This window comes from Triticum urartu, chromosome 2A, assembly GCF_056163025.1.
Source record: "Triticum urartu cultivar PI428250 chromosome 2A, HENAU_Tu73, whole genome shotgun sequence".
In the NCBI taxonomy this organism is placed as follows: Eukaryota; Viridiplantae; Streptophyta; class Magnoliopsida; order Poales; family Poaceae; genus Triticum; species Triticum urartu.
The window spans coordinates 315,507,103-315,522,662 of NC_141874.1; positions in this window are offsets into that span (position 1 = coordinate 315,507,103).

Genomic DNA, 15,560 nt, shown 5'->3' on the forward strand with positions numbered 1-15,560 from the left:
AGCAGAGTTTGGGACAGATTCAGACTGAATCCGAGTTGGAATAGAATTAGGACTCTAGGACGTGAATTGATGTAATTTTTCTTGTAATGAAAGCCCAGATGAATCCTTTACTTGTACGGGAAGTCCAGCCGCCTCTTATATATGTTGGGGGTGACGGTCGATTGAACAACACACAGTCGAACAAATCAATATACTACTTTTTCATCTACGTTTTATCTCTTCACTGTTTCTCTATCTCGTTCTTCGCTGTTCTTCGTGTTTGAGAGCTGGGAATCCCGAGGCTCTAGGGGCGAGCGAATCGTCCTAGGGCAGCCCATAGCCGCCGCACTCCCTGACGGGGTCCCTCCCGGGGGTGTGGGGTTTTCGGGTCTGCAAAAGCGCCTCTCGACTGTCTTGCGTATCGCGCTGTCGGTCGGGCCTCCTTCGACGTGAGCTGCGGTGCATCACCCTCGGCGTCGAGGGTACATGTGACGTGTTCGTGTGTTAACACACTTTTTGGCGACTCCGCTGGGGATCGAAGATCAATCATCATCATCCACCATGTCCGATCTTCCCAAGCCATCTGAGGTAGACGCCCATAACATCATTAAGCCCGGTCTTGATGAGATATCGACCGATCATCGCCAAGTCTATGAGGAGTACAAGAAGGCGTGCGAGGAGAAGGACCTGCAGGAGTTCCTTGCAAAATTCAAGAAAGATCGCCAAGGAAACATCACTCCGATTGAAGAAATCAAGTTCCCTCCTCTTCAAACTGAACAGGTTAAACCCTCTGTAAGTACTGCCTTTTCTCCTGAGTAGTGGGCTGAGATTGAAAGTCGTATTGCTGATGGTAACAATCTAGTCTATCAAACTTTTATAGAAATACTAATGCTCAGAAGAATATATCTCAATCGTCTAGTGGTAATAATGGTGTAGCTGCTAGTGTGCAAAACCCTAATCTGGCTTTACCTATTGCATTGGCGCCTCCCGTGCCGATGAATTATTATCCTACCCAAACAAATCAGATTGGGGCTACACCCATTAATCCTATTATGAGCATGGCAGGTTCGGTGGCAACGCCGAATCAAACTCTACCTACAGCTACAACCACTCGACCACTAACAAATTATGGGTCGAAATACATGCCACAATTCCTACCTACAGCTAGTAACCATACTCTTCCTATGTCACTGCCAAAAGCTTCATCGTCCACTACGGATGATGGTATAGCTAATCTTAGAGAGGAGATGGCTAAGATGCTTAGAGAGAATTTTGGAGTTGAGTTACCTCGGAATCGGATTTACCAAAAGCCGTACCCCGAGTACTTTGATGCCATCCAGTGCCCTCCGGGATATAAGATTCCAGATTTTGTTAAGTTCAATGTAGAGGGCACAAAAACCACATGGGAGCATGTTAGTCAATATTTAGCACAATTGGGTGAGGCAGGCTCATTAAATGAATTTAAAGTGCGTTTATTTCCTTTATCATTAACTGGTACCGCATTTTCATGGTTTTCTTCTTTACCACATGGTTCCATTCGGGTTTGGTCGCAGCTAGAGCAGAAGTTTCATGATCACTTTTATAGCGGCGACAATGAACTCAAGTTGTCACATCTGACATCGGTTAAACAAAAGCATGATGAATCAGTCTCCGATTACGTCAAGAGATTCAGAGAAACAAAAAACCGGTGTTTTAGTTTGGTGATAACCGAGAGGGACTTGGCAGACTTAGTGCTGAGTGGTTTGAGAACTCCCATTAGAGAAAAGCTAGAAGGTTACGAGTTTTTAAATATCAACCAAGTCTTACAAAGGGCTTTGGCTCAGGAAAGCTGAAGCAAAGATCTCAAAGAAGTACATAGATACAAAGCCGATCATCCGAAGATGAATATGGTGGAATATGACAGTGATCATTCGGACGATGAGGGTGATGTTTTTGCTACTGAATTTGTTTGGCCATCTAAGGCCAAACCCTTTACTTGCAATGATCTGAAACCGATTCATAAGAATCGTGATGAAGAGATGAAGTTCACTTTTAACATTGCTAAGTGTGATAGAATATTTGATGCTTTGCTGCAGGCTAAGATTATTAGAATATCTCATACTTTACCGCCGTTTGAAGAGCTAAAACGGCGTGCTTATTGCAAGTATCATAATTCTTTTTCTCATGCTACTAACGATTGCAATGTTTTTCGACGACAGATACAATCGTCCATTAATGACGGACGATTGAACTTTTCTGAGATGCAAGTTGATAAACAACCTTTTTCCAATGAATACCATGGATTTGGAGGGGAAGAAGCTACTCATTCGACCGGAGGTAGCCGAATCTGCTAATAAAGCTAATGTCATTGTTGGTGAGCCCAGGAAAGACAAGGAGGACAACAAGGTCTTGGGGAGACAGGTTGTGCTTGGTAAGCAACCCGATGGCAAGGAAGTGATCAAAATAACCATCAAGAATCCTACATTCGGGGGACAACTGCAAGTGCAAGAAAATGCTCATGTGAGATTTGTCAAGCCCAAGAGTCCAGAAATTGGCAAGTGGAAAAGAAATGAAGTTAAAGTGCAGCGCAAGTGGATCAAGCCAACTTTTGATATGTTGCTGTCCAAGTACACCAACCAGTCGGCCGGTTCTAGCTTTAATCGGCCGACTCATGTGAAGCGACCAAGGTCACCATCAGCTGATATGTTCAGTCAGTATATGAAACCAAGTGGACCGAGTGGTGCCATTTCCAGAAGAGCATACACAATCTGTTTGGGATCGACTTGACTATTCATATAGAGGCCGACTGAACATTGGTGGCTATCAGTCGGCTGGTCAAAACATGCGACCGGATGGAAATTATCCGAGTGTAAGAATGCACCCAGGTGGAAGTTATCCGAGTGAAAAAATGTGGTCAAGTAGATTCCATCCGACTGAATTCCATCTGAGTGGATTCCATCCGAGTGACATCCATTCGAGTGGATTCCATCAGAGTAAAAAGGTGCGGCCGAGTGGAAATTTCATGCATCTGGAAAGTCGAAAAGAATGGCGTGTTAAATCACCAAGTGTTGCAGTAGTTGAGTCGGGAAAAGGCAAGGAGAAAATGGATATCGACTCACTTATCTTGGGCACTGAAACATTCGCCATACAGCAGCTGATTGTGCATAGCAATCCGATTGAGCCGATACTTTCTATCGCGCCAAAGCACTCGGCTAATGACCATGAAGCAAGCACCAGCCGAGTAAAAACGAGAGATCCTAAATACACTCAGCCAAAGTGGTGTCCTCCAGGGCTAACAAAGACACAAAAGAGGAAACTACAGAGGTTAAGGAGTCAAGAGATGGCAGAACAAGAGGACGAGAAGCAAAGGGATAAGTTGTTCAATGACACTCGGCCTATGGTACCTACAAAACAAGTTGGAGGCCCAAACAAATACAAGATGTTGTGGCTTCTACACCTCTCACAGCAGCACCTATACTACCAAAAGAGGACGACGCAATCATTACATCGTCTATGTTACCTATTGCTTCCTCTTCACTCGGACAAATTTCTGAATCGGTGGATGCAATTGAGGAGGAGGCTGATATGTTGGACTATGAGTCTACACCGGTTCATGAAGGTATGGATATCAATATGGTGTATTACTTACCTGCTGAGTTTCGTGCTGTAGGTGAGGAAGGGGAGGTGGCTCAGCTGGATTTTGGCCCTAAAAACGCAATATTCGAGAAGCCAAAAGAACCAGTGACGCATCTAAAACCATTATATCTCAGAGGTCATATCAATGGGTCGCCGCTCACTCGGATGCTTGTTGATGGTGGTGTTGTGGTAAATCTTATGCCCTATTCGGTCTTCAAGAAATTGGGTTTGCCTGATAAAGAATTGATCAAGACCAGTATGGTGCTCAACGGGTTTGAAGGCAAAGAGAAAACTAAAGCCAAAGGTGTAATGTATGTGGAGCTTACAGTCGGAAGCAAAACTTTGGCTACTGCATTCTTTGTCGCTGAGGTGCAAGGTAACTACAACGTTATACTAGGCCGTGATTGGGTTCATGCAAACCAGTGTGTGCCATCCACTATGCACCAGTTTTTGATTCAGTGGGTTGATGATGAAGAGGAAGTCATTCATGCCGATAACTCGGCTTGTGTTGCTTTGGCCGATGCATCGGTGGATTGGCAACATCTCAATGCTACTTGCTTGACGGGACGTGACTTATCAGAATTTGATTTTCTCAGCGCGACCAAGAATGGTTTTGTGCCTGTCTCTTTAAAGCCAACTGAATGCAATCGGCTCCAAGGTATGATATGTTTAAATGGATCCTAATTCCGAGTGGTTACAAAAACGTCTTCTAAAGTATCGGTCCAGTGAGAACGATATGTATGAGTCTATAGAGGAGTTGGATGACATGGATAAACTTGGACAAGGTTTTACATCATCCAATCCGTTAGAAGAGGTAGATATTGGAGATGGTTCAGTCACTCGACCGACATTTATAAACAAAAATTTGAAAGCCGATTGTAAGGCTAAGTTAATCGAGCTATTGAAAGAATATGTTTGTTGCTTTGCATGGGAATATCATGAGATGCCAGGGTTAAGCCGAGAGCTAGTGGAGCATCGGTTTCCTATAAAGGCCGGTTTTAGACCTTATAAAGAGTCGGCCAGAAAATTTAATACGAAAACATATGACCGGATCAAGGAAGAGATCGGTCGACTGCTTGAAGCTAATTTCATTCGACCTTGTAGGTATGCTGAGTGGATTTCTAACATTGTCCCAGTAGAGAAGAAAGGATCTGGCAAGTTGAGGGTGTGCATTGATTTCAGAGATTTGAATAGGGCTACACCCAAAGATGAGTATCCTATGCCAATATCCGATATGCTTATTAATGATGCTTCTGGACATAAGGTTATTAGCTTTCTAGATGGTAATGTCGGATATAATCAAATTTTTATGGCCGAAGAGGACATGTACAAAACGGCTTTCCGATGTCCTGGTTTCCTTGGTTTATTCGAGTGGACAGTGATGACATTCGGATTAAAAAATGCTAGAGCCACGTATCAAAGGGCGATGAATTTAATTTTTCATGATTTACTCGGTGTCATACTTGAAGTTTATATTGATGATATTGTTGTCAAATTGGATGCTTTTGAATCTCACTTGGCCGATTTGTGTTTAGCTTCCGAAAGAATGAAAAAGTATGGACTAAAGATGAATCCTTTAAAGTGTGCATTCGGTGTATCATCTGGCAAGTTTTTGGGTTTTATTATTCATGAAGATGGCATAGAGATTGATCCCAAAAAGATAGAGGCCATACATAAAGTGGAGGCTCCAACATGCAAGAGAGATATGCAAAAGTTTCTTGGCAAGGTCAATTATTTGAGAAGGTTCATAGCTAATCTATCAGGAAAAGTTGATGCATTTATTCCTATCCTTTGGTTAAAGAATGATGCTGATTTCACTTGGGAGGCAAAACAGCAAGAAGCATTTGATATGATCAAGAATTATTTGTGCACTCCTCCGGTGATGAAAGCACCCAAGCATAGGGAACCCTTCAGACTTTACATTGCAGCAGAGGAAGGAGTTATTGGTGTTGTTCTAACTCAAGAGACCGAAGGAAAAGAGCATGCCATCACTTATTTGAGCCGCCGCCTATTGAACGCAGAGACAAGGTATACATTTATTGAAAAATTATGTCTATGTTTATATTATGCTTGCACAAAATTGAGACATTATTTAGTACCGAGTGCTTGCATAGTAGCTTGTCAGACCGATGTCATTAAATACATGTTGCATAGACCAATTCTTAGTGGTAGAATTGGCAAGTGGGCTTATGCTTTGATTGAATATGATTTGGCCTATGAATCTCTAAAATCCATGAAAGGCCAAATCATTGCTAATTTTATTGTTGAACATCGGATTGATGACAAGCATGATGTTGATATAAACCTTGTCTCAATAGTACCATGGAGATTATATTTTGATGGATCAGTTTGTACCAATGGCCAAGGTGTTGGTATTGTTAACATATCTCCTCATGGTGCTGTTTTTGAAGCCTCATGCCGCTTAGAATATTTTTGTACAAACAATCAAGCCAAATATGAAGCACTATTATTCGTCCTAGAGATGTTACTTGCTATAGGTGTTACACATATTGAGGCTTATGGTGATTCGTTACTAGTGGTGCAGCAAATATCCAAAGTCTTTCAGTGTTTGGACGAATCACTTAATGTTTATCTTGATAAATGTCTAGATATAATTTCTACTTTGGATTGCTTTAGCATTGCTCATATATCTAGACATGACAACTGGAAAGCAAATAAATTGGCACAACAAGCATCCGGATATCATGTTGATCATGGCATGTTTCATATCTCTCAAAGACCGATGTCTTGTCTTGCCAATATGGGAGAGGCCGAACCTGAACCCACTGATTCGGCCATTAACAAGAAGTCTAGTGCAGGTGACAATCCCGACTGGAGGAAGCCCATTGTTGATTACTTGTGCAATCCGAGTGAAAGGGTGGACAAGGCTGTTCGGCCTATGGCTTTCAAGTATACAATGAGAGATGATGGTCTTTATCGCCGAACAGTCGATGATGTTCTTCTAAAGTGTTTGGATGAGGACCAGGCAAGAGTTGCTATGGGAGAGGTACATGAAGGCATTTGTGGCACTCACCAGTCGGATCCCAAGATGAAATGGTTATTGCGACGTGTTGGGTTTTATTGGCTGACTATGATTAATGATTGCTTCAGATATTATAAAGGGTGCGAAGCTTGTCAAAAATTTGGTGATATTCAATTGGCTCATGCTGCTATGATGCATCTTGTTATCAAGCCGTGGCCTTTCAGAGGATGGGGTTTAGACTTTATTGGGCAAATTCATCCATCTTCCTCAAAGGGGCATCGGTTCGTATTGGTGGCAACTAATTATTTCACTAAATGGTCTGAAGCAGTACCTCTCAAGAACATGACACATACAGAGGTAATTCAATTCATAACCGAGCACATTATTCATAGATTCGGTATTCCTCAAACGTTAACAACAAATCAAGGTTCATCTTTCATGTCACACCAAGTCAGAGAGTTTGCAGGATCTTATAACATAAAGTTGCTCAATTCCTCTCCATATTATGCCCAAGCTAATGGACAAGCTGAGTCCAGCAATAAAATTTTAATCAAACTCATCAAGAAAAAGATTGAAGATAATCCAAGGAGATGGCATGAGTTGTTGTCTGAAGCTTTGTGGGCACATAGAATTTCAAGGCATGGTGCTACGAAGGTGACCCCATATGAGCTAGTATATGGTCAAGAGGCCGTTTTACCAGTGGAAGTAAATTTGAATGCTTTGAGAATAGACAAACAAAATGATTTATCGGCAGTAGACTTTTGTAACTTGATGATGGACAATATTGATGAGGTTGCCGATAAATGTTTGGTTGCTTTGAAGTCCATAGAGAGAGACAAGTTGAGGGTTGCAAGAGCTTACAATAAGAAAGTTAAGTTGAAGAATTTTCAAGTTGGTGATCTCGTCTGGAAAGTGATTCTGCCGATTGGTTCAAGAGATAGAAAATTTGGGAAGTGGTCTCCAAGTTGGGAAGGTCCTTTTAGAATTACAAGAGTTGTTCCTGGAAATTCATATTTGGTGGAATCAATACAAGGGGCATTGTTACCTCGAGCTCTCAATGGCAAATATTTGAAGAAGTACCACCCGAGTGTGTGGCAGGAAGCCTAAGTAGGCAATGGCCGATATACGATTATCGCCCTTAGCACAAACATGGCCGATACATAATTATCGCCCTGGGAAAAATAAATGGCTGATGGAGTGTTGATATCGTCCTTAGAACAAACACTATGCATATTATTTTTCGGCGTGCAAGCTTTGCCGAAAAACAGGGGGGCATGTGTTGACACCTGATTTTGGCAAGATACAGATTGCAATGAATATGGTCTCGAGTGAACGGGTTTTTAGCATGAAAAGATTCACGTCGCCGAGTGGAACCACTTTGATGTTTCGGTTCATTCGACTTTATCTTGCGGGCCGAAACTATACTCCGAGTGGCATAATTCAATGTTCCGAGTGGTTTTTGGCCAATCGCGTCTTCAAGATTACCTCGGATGAAGGAGCATTCTTAAGGAATTGTCTTTTTTCGACGAGGTTCGAAAAGTGAACACGGTTGGGTTATGTATGAACGTAAGTAGTTCATGATCACTTCTATCTCTACGTTCGTTGCGTAGTTTCTCATCTTACTCTTGTACTCGTAAGTTAGCCACCATATTTTCTTAGTGCTTGCTGCAACTCCACCTTATAATCACATCCTACCCTTAAGCTTAAATAGTCTTGATCTCGCGGGTTTTGAGATTGCTGAGTCCTCGTGACTCACAGATACTACCAAAATAGTTGCAGGTGCCGATGATACTATTGTAGTTGGTGCCACTGAGCTCAAGTGGGAGTTCGACGAAGACCTTGCCCGTTACTATGTTTCCTTTCCGGGTGATCAGTAGTGATGCCCAGTTGGGATGATCGGGATTTAGCATTTGGGGTTATCTTCTTTTCATTTGGATTCGTCCATAGTCAGACCTTGTGTGTACTTTGTTTAATGTATGAATTGTTTGATCATTGTGTGACGTGGTGATTGTAAGCCATCTATTTACTTCCTTGTTCTTGTACATGGGATTGTGTGAATATGACCCTTCTTGCAACAATACCAAAATGCGGTTATGCCTCTAAGTCATGCCTCGACACGAGGGAGATATAGCCACATCTTGAGCGTTACAACATGTTGCAATATATCCAACAATTTCCCTCTTCAGGCTAGGCCACCAAATCTTTCCCTCAAATCCAATACATCTTAGTATTACCTGGGTGAATAGAATAAGGTGAATCATGTACCTCCTGAAGAATTAACTTCCTGATATCTGCATCTTGAGGTACACACATACGCTTCTCAAACCATATGGCCCCATGTTCATCCTCATGGAAACCTTCTGCCTTACCTTTAACCATATTCTCTTTTATATGAGAACTCTGCCTAAGGTAAATTATCATCCCAACCGGACCCATAGTCCAAAGCACAAGCTCTCAACTTATCCTCCAAAATCTGATTTACCCTCTCTGTCTACCCATCTGTCTGTGGATGCAAAGCTGTACTGAACTCCAGCCTGGTGCCCAAGGATTCATGCAACTAACGGCAAAATTTGGATGTGAACTGAGTACCTCTATCCGGCACTACCATCCTTGGAACTCCATGCAGACAAACAATTTTAGACATATAAATCTTTGCTAGCTCAGCACTGGTATAAGTAGTCTTTACCGGGATGAAGTGAGAAACTTTAGTTAAATGATCAACAACTACCCAAATAGAATCATAACCTGATCGAGTCCTGGGTAGACATGTAATGAAGTCCATACCAATCTCATCCCATTTCCAATCAGGTATAGGCAATGGCTGTTACAAACCTGTTGGTCTCTGATGTTCAGCTTTAACTCTCTGGCACACATCACATGTTGCAATATGTCCAGCAATTTCCCTATTCAGGCTAGTCCACCAAAATCTTTCCCTCAAATCCAAATACATCTTAGTATTACCTGGGTGAATAGAATAAGGTGAATCATGTGCCTCCTGAAGAATTAACTTCCTAATATCTACATCTTGAGGTACACAAATACACTTCTCATACCATATGGCCCCATGTTCATCCTGATGGAAACCTTCTGCCATACCTTTAACCATATTCTCTTTTATCTCAGTAATTTCCTTATCATCCTTTTGAGCATCTCTTATCCTTTCAAGAAAAGTAGGCTTTGCCTCCAGCGTTGCTAAATAGCTCTTAGGAACCATCTCCAACCCGAGATTCCTGAACTGCTCACATAACTCCGGTGGCATATCATCAATATTAATTTCATTAGCATGGCTCTTATGACTCAATGCACCAGCAACAACATTAGCCTTACCAGGATGATACTGCACATTCAAATCGTAATCCTTAATAAGCTCCAACCATCTCCTCTGCCCAAGGTTCAAATACTTCTGAGTAAAAATATACTTCAAGTTCTTATGATCAGTAAATATATCACAATGATTACCAATATGATATGGACTCCAAGTTTTCAATGCATGAACAACTGAAGCTAACTCCAAATTATGTGTAGGATAATTATGCTCATGATTCTTAAGCTGACGTGAAGCATATGAAACAACTTTACCTTCCTGCATGAAAACACTCCCAAGTCCTTGACGAAAAGCATCACAATATACCTGGAAGTCTTTATGTATATCCGGCAGAGTTCAGAATGGTGTTGTAACCAAACGCTGCTTCAACTCCTGAAAACTAGCTTCACATTCATCAGTCCAAACAAATTTCTTCTCCTTCTTCAACAATTCAGTCATAGGCTTTGCAATCTTGGAAAAGCTCTCAATAAACCTCCTGTAATAACCTGCAAGGCCCAAAAAGCTGTGAATCTCTCCAACTGTCGTGGGTGAGTCCCACTCTGTAACTGCAGCAACCTTAGATGGATCAACTGCAACCCCATTACCTGATATGACATGTCCAAGGAATGCTACCTCATCCAGCAAAAACTCACATTTGCTGAATTTGGCATACAGTTGATGTTCCCGCAATTTCTCTAGTACCAAACGCGGATGCACCTCATGCTCTTGCTTATTCTTGGAGAACACCAATTTATCATCAATGAAAACACCCACAAATTTATCCAAGAACTCCATAAACACCTTGATCATCATATTCATGAAGTATGCAGGGGCGTTAGTCAATCCAAATGACATAACAGTATATTCATACAACCCATACCTCATAGTAAAAGCAGTCTTGGGAATATCTTGCTCACGAATCTTTAATTGATGATAACCAGAACGAAGATCAATCTTAGAAAACACAGTAGCTCCCTCCAACTGGTCAAATAGATCATTTATCATAGGCAAAGGATACTTATTCCTAATGGTTACCTCATTCAGAGAACGATAATCAACACACATCCTTAAGGTCACATCCTTATTCTCGACAAACAAAACTGGAGCTCCCCAAGCTGATGAACCTGGGCGAATAAATCTTTGTGCCTGCAATTCTCTTATTTGCTTCTTCAATTCCTCCAGCTCTTGAGGAGGCATTCTATATGATCTCTTTGCAATAGGCCCAGTGCCTGATATTAAATCAATAAGGAACTCAATATCTCTGTGTGGTGGCATACCTGGCAACTCCCCTGGGCACACATTTGGATAATTCCTCACAACTGGCTCCTCTTCTAGGCTACCTGTCGTGGGAGTATGTCCGTCAGTAGAATAGGGGGTACGTAGGAGGAGGCAAGGTCCTAATTACGGGAAGGTTGTGCACGAAAGATTTACGAGTTCAGGCCCTTCTCAGAAGAAGTAACAGCCCTACGTCTCGGTGCCCGGAGGCTTGGTCAACTGGTTTATGCATGAAAGATACAGGGGGTGCAAACCCTTGTGCCAGTGGAGGGGGGTGGCTTATATAGAGTGCGCCAGGACCCCAGCCAATCCACATTTCAAAGGGTTTAATGTACATTAAGATAGGGCATTACTGATAACGCCAGCAATAAAGGAGTATAAATGATCATAAAGTCTACATAGTGATTGCTTGATCGTTGCCATCCTGAGAGACGTTAGGCCTTCTCTACTCCGAGTGACTTCTTGTATCATCGAGTGACTCATTCTCTTGGTTGAATGGAATTGGGATATCTGAGTGAGGTTGAAGGTCGAGTGAATTGCACTCCTTGATAACTTAGTTGGTTTCTTTTCTTGTTCTTTGAATGCCTTTGACTCTAGGGCAGTGTCCTCGGGTAGTGTGTCTAGGTCAGGCCTACGACCCTACCCTAGGTACATGTCATCGACATTAGCCCCCGAATGGATTAAGGTCCGAGTGAAGAAGGAGCTGAGGCTGACTTCGACCTGATTCCATACTCCAGAGGTACTACATTTGGATTTGTGAATCATGCTGAAGCTTCGGTCTTGTTTTAGTCACCTTGATCGATTCAGAAGCCGTCGAGTGAACTTTTAACCAAAAATCTTTGAGTGTTGATCTGGTGCGAAATCTCCGGCATGATTGATTGCTCTACGGTTCCCGGATCTCATGGGATTCGAAATTTCAGGGAAGTGCGCGGGACGGGGCGTGCCGGAGTAAATGGAGTGGATAGACAAAGGCACCTCGATTCTCACACCACCTTTTTCGCCACGTATCTGGCGCACGACTGTTGCGGGATTTGATAGGACCTCTTGGGCCCACGAGTCAGCCACTCGGAAAATCCTCATAAAAGGCGTCGAAGCTGATGTGTTGCACAGTGTGCCCCATTCTCCTTCTTCCTCCTCTACTTCTCCACCGCGTCCGCTACCCTACCCGTGCGCAGTTCTCCGTGATGGGAAAGCACAAGACGGCGGCTGAGGGAGTCCTGGATTAGGGGGTCTCCGGACAGCCAGACTATATCCTTTGGCCGGACTATTGGACTATGAAGATACAAGATTGAAGACTTCGTCTCGTGTCCGGATGGGACTCTCCTTGGCGTGGAAGGAAAGCTTGGCAATGCAGATATGTAGATCTCCTCCATTGTGACCGAATCTGTGTAAGCATAGTCCTCTCCGTTGTCTATATAAACCGGAGGATTTAGTCCCTAGGACAACATACAATCATACCATAGGATAGCTTCTAGGGTCTAGCCTCTATGATCTCGTGGTAGATCAACTCTTGTAATACTCATATCATCAACAACAACCAAGCAGGACATATGGTATTACATCCATCAGGAGGGCCCGAACCTGGGTAAACATCGTGTCCCCTGCCTCCTGTTACCATCCGCCTTAGACGCACAGTTCGGGACCCCCTACCCGAGATCCGCCAGTTTTGACACCAACATTGGTGCTTTCATTGAGAGTTCCACTGTGTCGTCACTTTAAGGCTTGATGGCTCCTTCGATCATCGGTAACGCTGCGGTCCAGGGTGAGGTTTTCCTCCTCGAACAGATCTTTGTATTCGGCGGCTTCGCACTGCGGGCCAATTCGCTTGGCCATCTGGAGTAGATCGAGAGCTATGCCCTGGCCATTAGGTCAGGTTTGGAAACTTAAACTACACTGCCGACATCCGCGGGGACTTGATCTTCGACGGATTTGAGCCTATGTCAAATGCACCGCACAATCACGATGAGCATGATGTAACTCTACTATCGGGTAGTGTTCAGGAGATCGCATCTGCAACTACCCCGGCCTTCAATCCGGAGCAAATTACGCCATCGGAGGACGGAGGGATAGACCCCGCCATGGAGGTCACACTCTTAGTGGCGATGGAGCCGGATACTGACTTCACCCCTTACAAGAGTCATGTCGCTGAACCACTGGATTTGTCTCCGGCCACGGACTCCGAGCTGCCTGCATCCGTGCCTATCGAATCTGACTAGGCGCCGATCATGGAGTTCACCTCCGCGGATATCTTTCAGCACTTGCCTTTCGGCGATGTGCTACATTCATTAAGGTCTCTCTCCTTGTCAGGAGAACCTTGGCCGAACTATGTCCGGCTAGAATGGGATGCGGATGACGAAGAAATTCGCTACCCACCCACCACCCATTTAGTAGCCACTGTCGATGATTTAACAAACATGCTCGACTTCGACTCCGAAGACATTGATGATATGGACGACGAGGGAGGAGATGAACAAGAACCACCGCCCACAGGGCACTGGACCGCCACCTCATCATATGATATATACATGGTGGACACCTCCAAAGAAGGCAATGGCGACGAGACAGCGGAGGATGACCCCTCCAAGAAGCAACCCAAGCACCGACGTCAGTGGCGCCGCTCTAAATCCCGCCACAGCAAAAGCAGTGATACCGGCACAAGAGACAATAACACTCCAGATAGTCCCGAAGATAACCACAATCCCCTCCAACTCAATGGAGAGTGGGAGGATGAACAAGCTAGCCCTCCAGAGCAGGAAGTAGATGGAGAACCGGAGGAGGACAATTACATGCCTCTCTCCAAAGACGAGGCGAGCCTCGGCGACGAAGAATTTATCGTGCCTGAGGATCCCGTCGAGCAGGAGCGCTTCAAGCGCCGGCTTATGGCTGCAGCAAATAGCCTGAAGAAAAAGCAACAACAGCTTCAAGCTGATCAAGACTTGCTAGCAGACAGATGGACAGAAGTCAATACGGCCAAGGAATATGAACTCGAGGGCCCCTCCAAGAGTTACCCAAAACGTAGATTGCTACCTCACCTCGAGGAGGAAGCATTGAAACCTCCATCACTAGTGTACGATGCGGCTGACCGGCCACTGTGTGGCCTTGCCAGAGAGGCGTTTCAGCCAGAAGTTCAGCCTGCACCCCGCCGCCAGTTAATCAAAAATACCAAGGCCCGGGGCAACACACGAGACCTGCGAGACGTATTGGACAGCAGGGCAAAACAGGCAAGGTCAATATACAGGTCACGGGGGCGCGCGCCAACGCGGGATGATGACCGTCGCACCGGATAAACTAAAGGCAAATCCGTCCGGGCCGAATACAGCAGACAAGACTCATATGAACTGCGTCGTGATATAGCCCGTGTAGGATCGAAAGTATGTCTAGAGGGGGGGTGATTAGACTACTTGACCAAATAAAAACTTAACCTTTTCCCAATTTTAGTTCTTGGCAGATTTTAGCTATTGTAGGACAAGTCAAGCAATCATCACACAATTTAAGCAAGCATGCAAAGAGTATATTGGCAGCGGAAAGTAAAGCATGCAACTTGCAAGAATGTAAAGGGAAGGGTTTGGAGAATTCAAACGCAATTGGAGACACGGATGATTTTTCCGTGGTTCGGATAGGTGGTGCTATCCTACATCCACGTTGATGGAGACTTCAACCCACGAAGGGTAACGGTCGCGCGAGTCCACGGAGGGCTCCACCCACGAAGGGTCCATGAAGTAGCAACCTTGTCTATCCCACCATGGCCATCGCCCACGAAGGACTTGCCTCACTAGTGGTAGATCTTCACGAAGTAGGCGATCTCCTTGCCCTTACAAACTCCTTGGTTCTACTCCACAATCTTGTCGGAGGCTCCCAAGTGACACCTAGCCAATCTAGGAGACACCACTCTCCAAGAAGTAACAAATGGTGTGTAGGTAATGAACTCCTTGCTCTTGTGCTTCAAATGATAGTCTCCCCAACACTCAACTCTCTCTCATAGGATTTGGATCCGGTGGAAAGAAGGTTTGAGTGGAAAGCAACTTGGGGAAGGCTAGAGATCAAGATTCATATGGTAGGAATGGAATATCTTGGTCCCAACACATGAGTAGGTGGTTCTCTCTCAGAACATATGAGTTGGAATTGTGTATGTGTTCTGATGGCTCTCTCCACGAATGAAGAGGAGGTGGAGGGGTATATATAACCTCCACACAAAATCCAACCATTACACACAGTTTTCCAATCTCGGTGGGACCGAATCAACAAACTCGGTCAGACCGAAAAGGTAAACCTAGTGACCGTTAGAGATTTTCGGTGGGACTGACATGCAACTCGGTAGGACCGATATGGTTAGGGTTCGGGCATAACGTAATCTCGGTGAGACCGATTACACAAACTCGGTGAGACCGAGTTTGGTAATAAGCT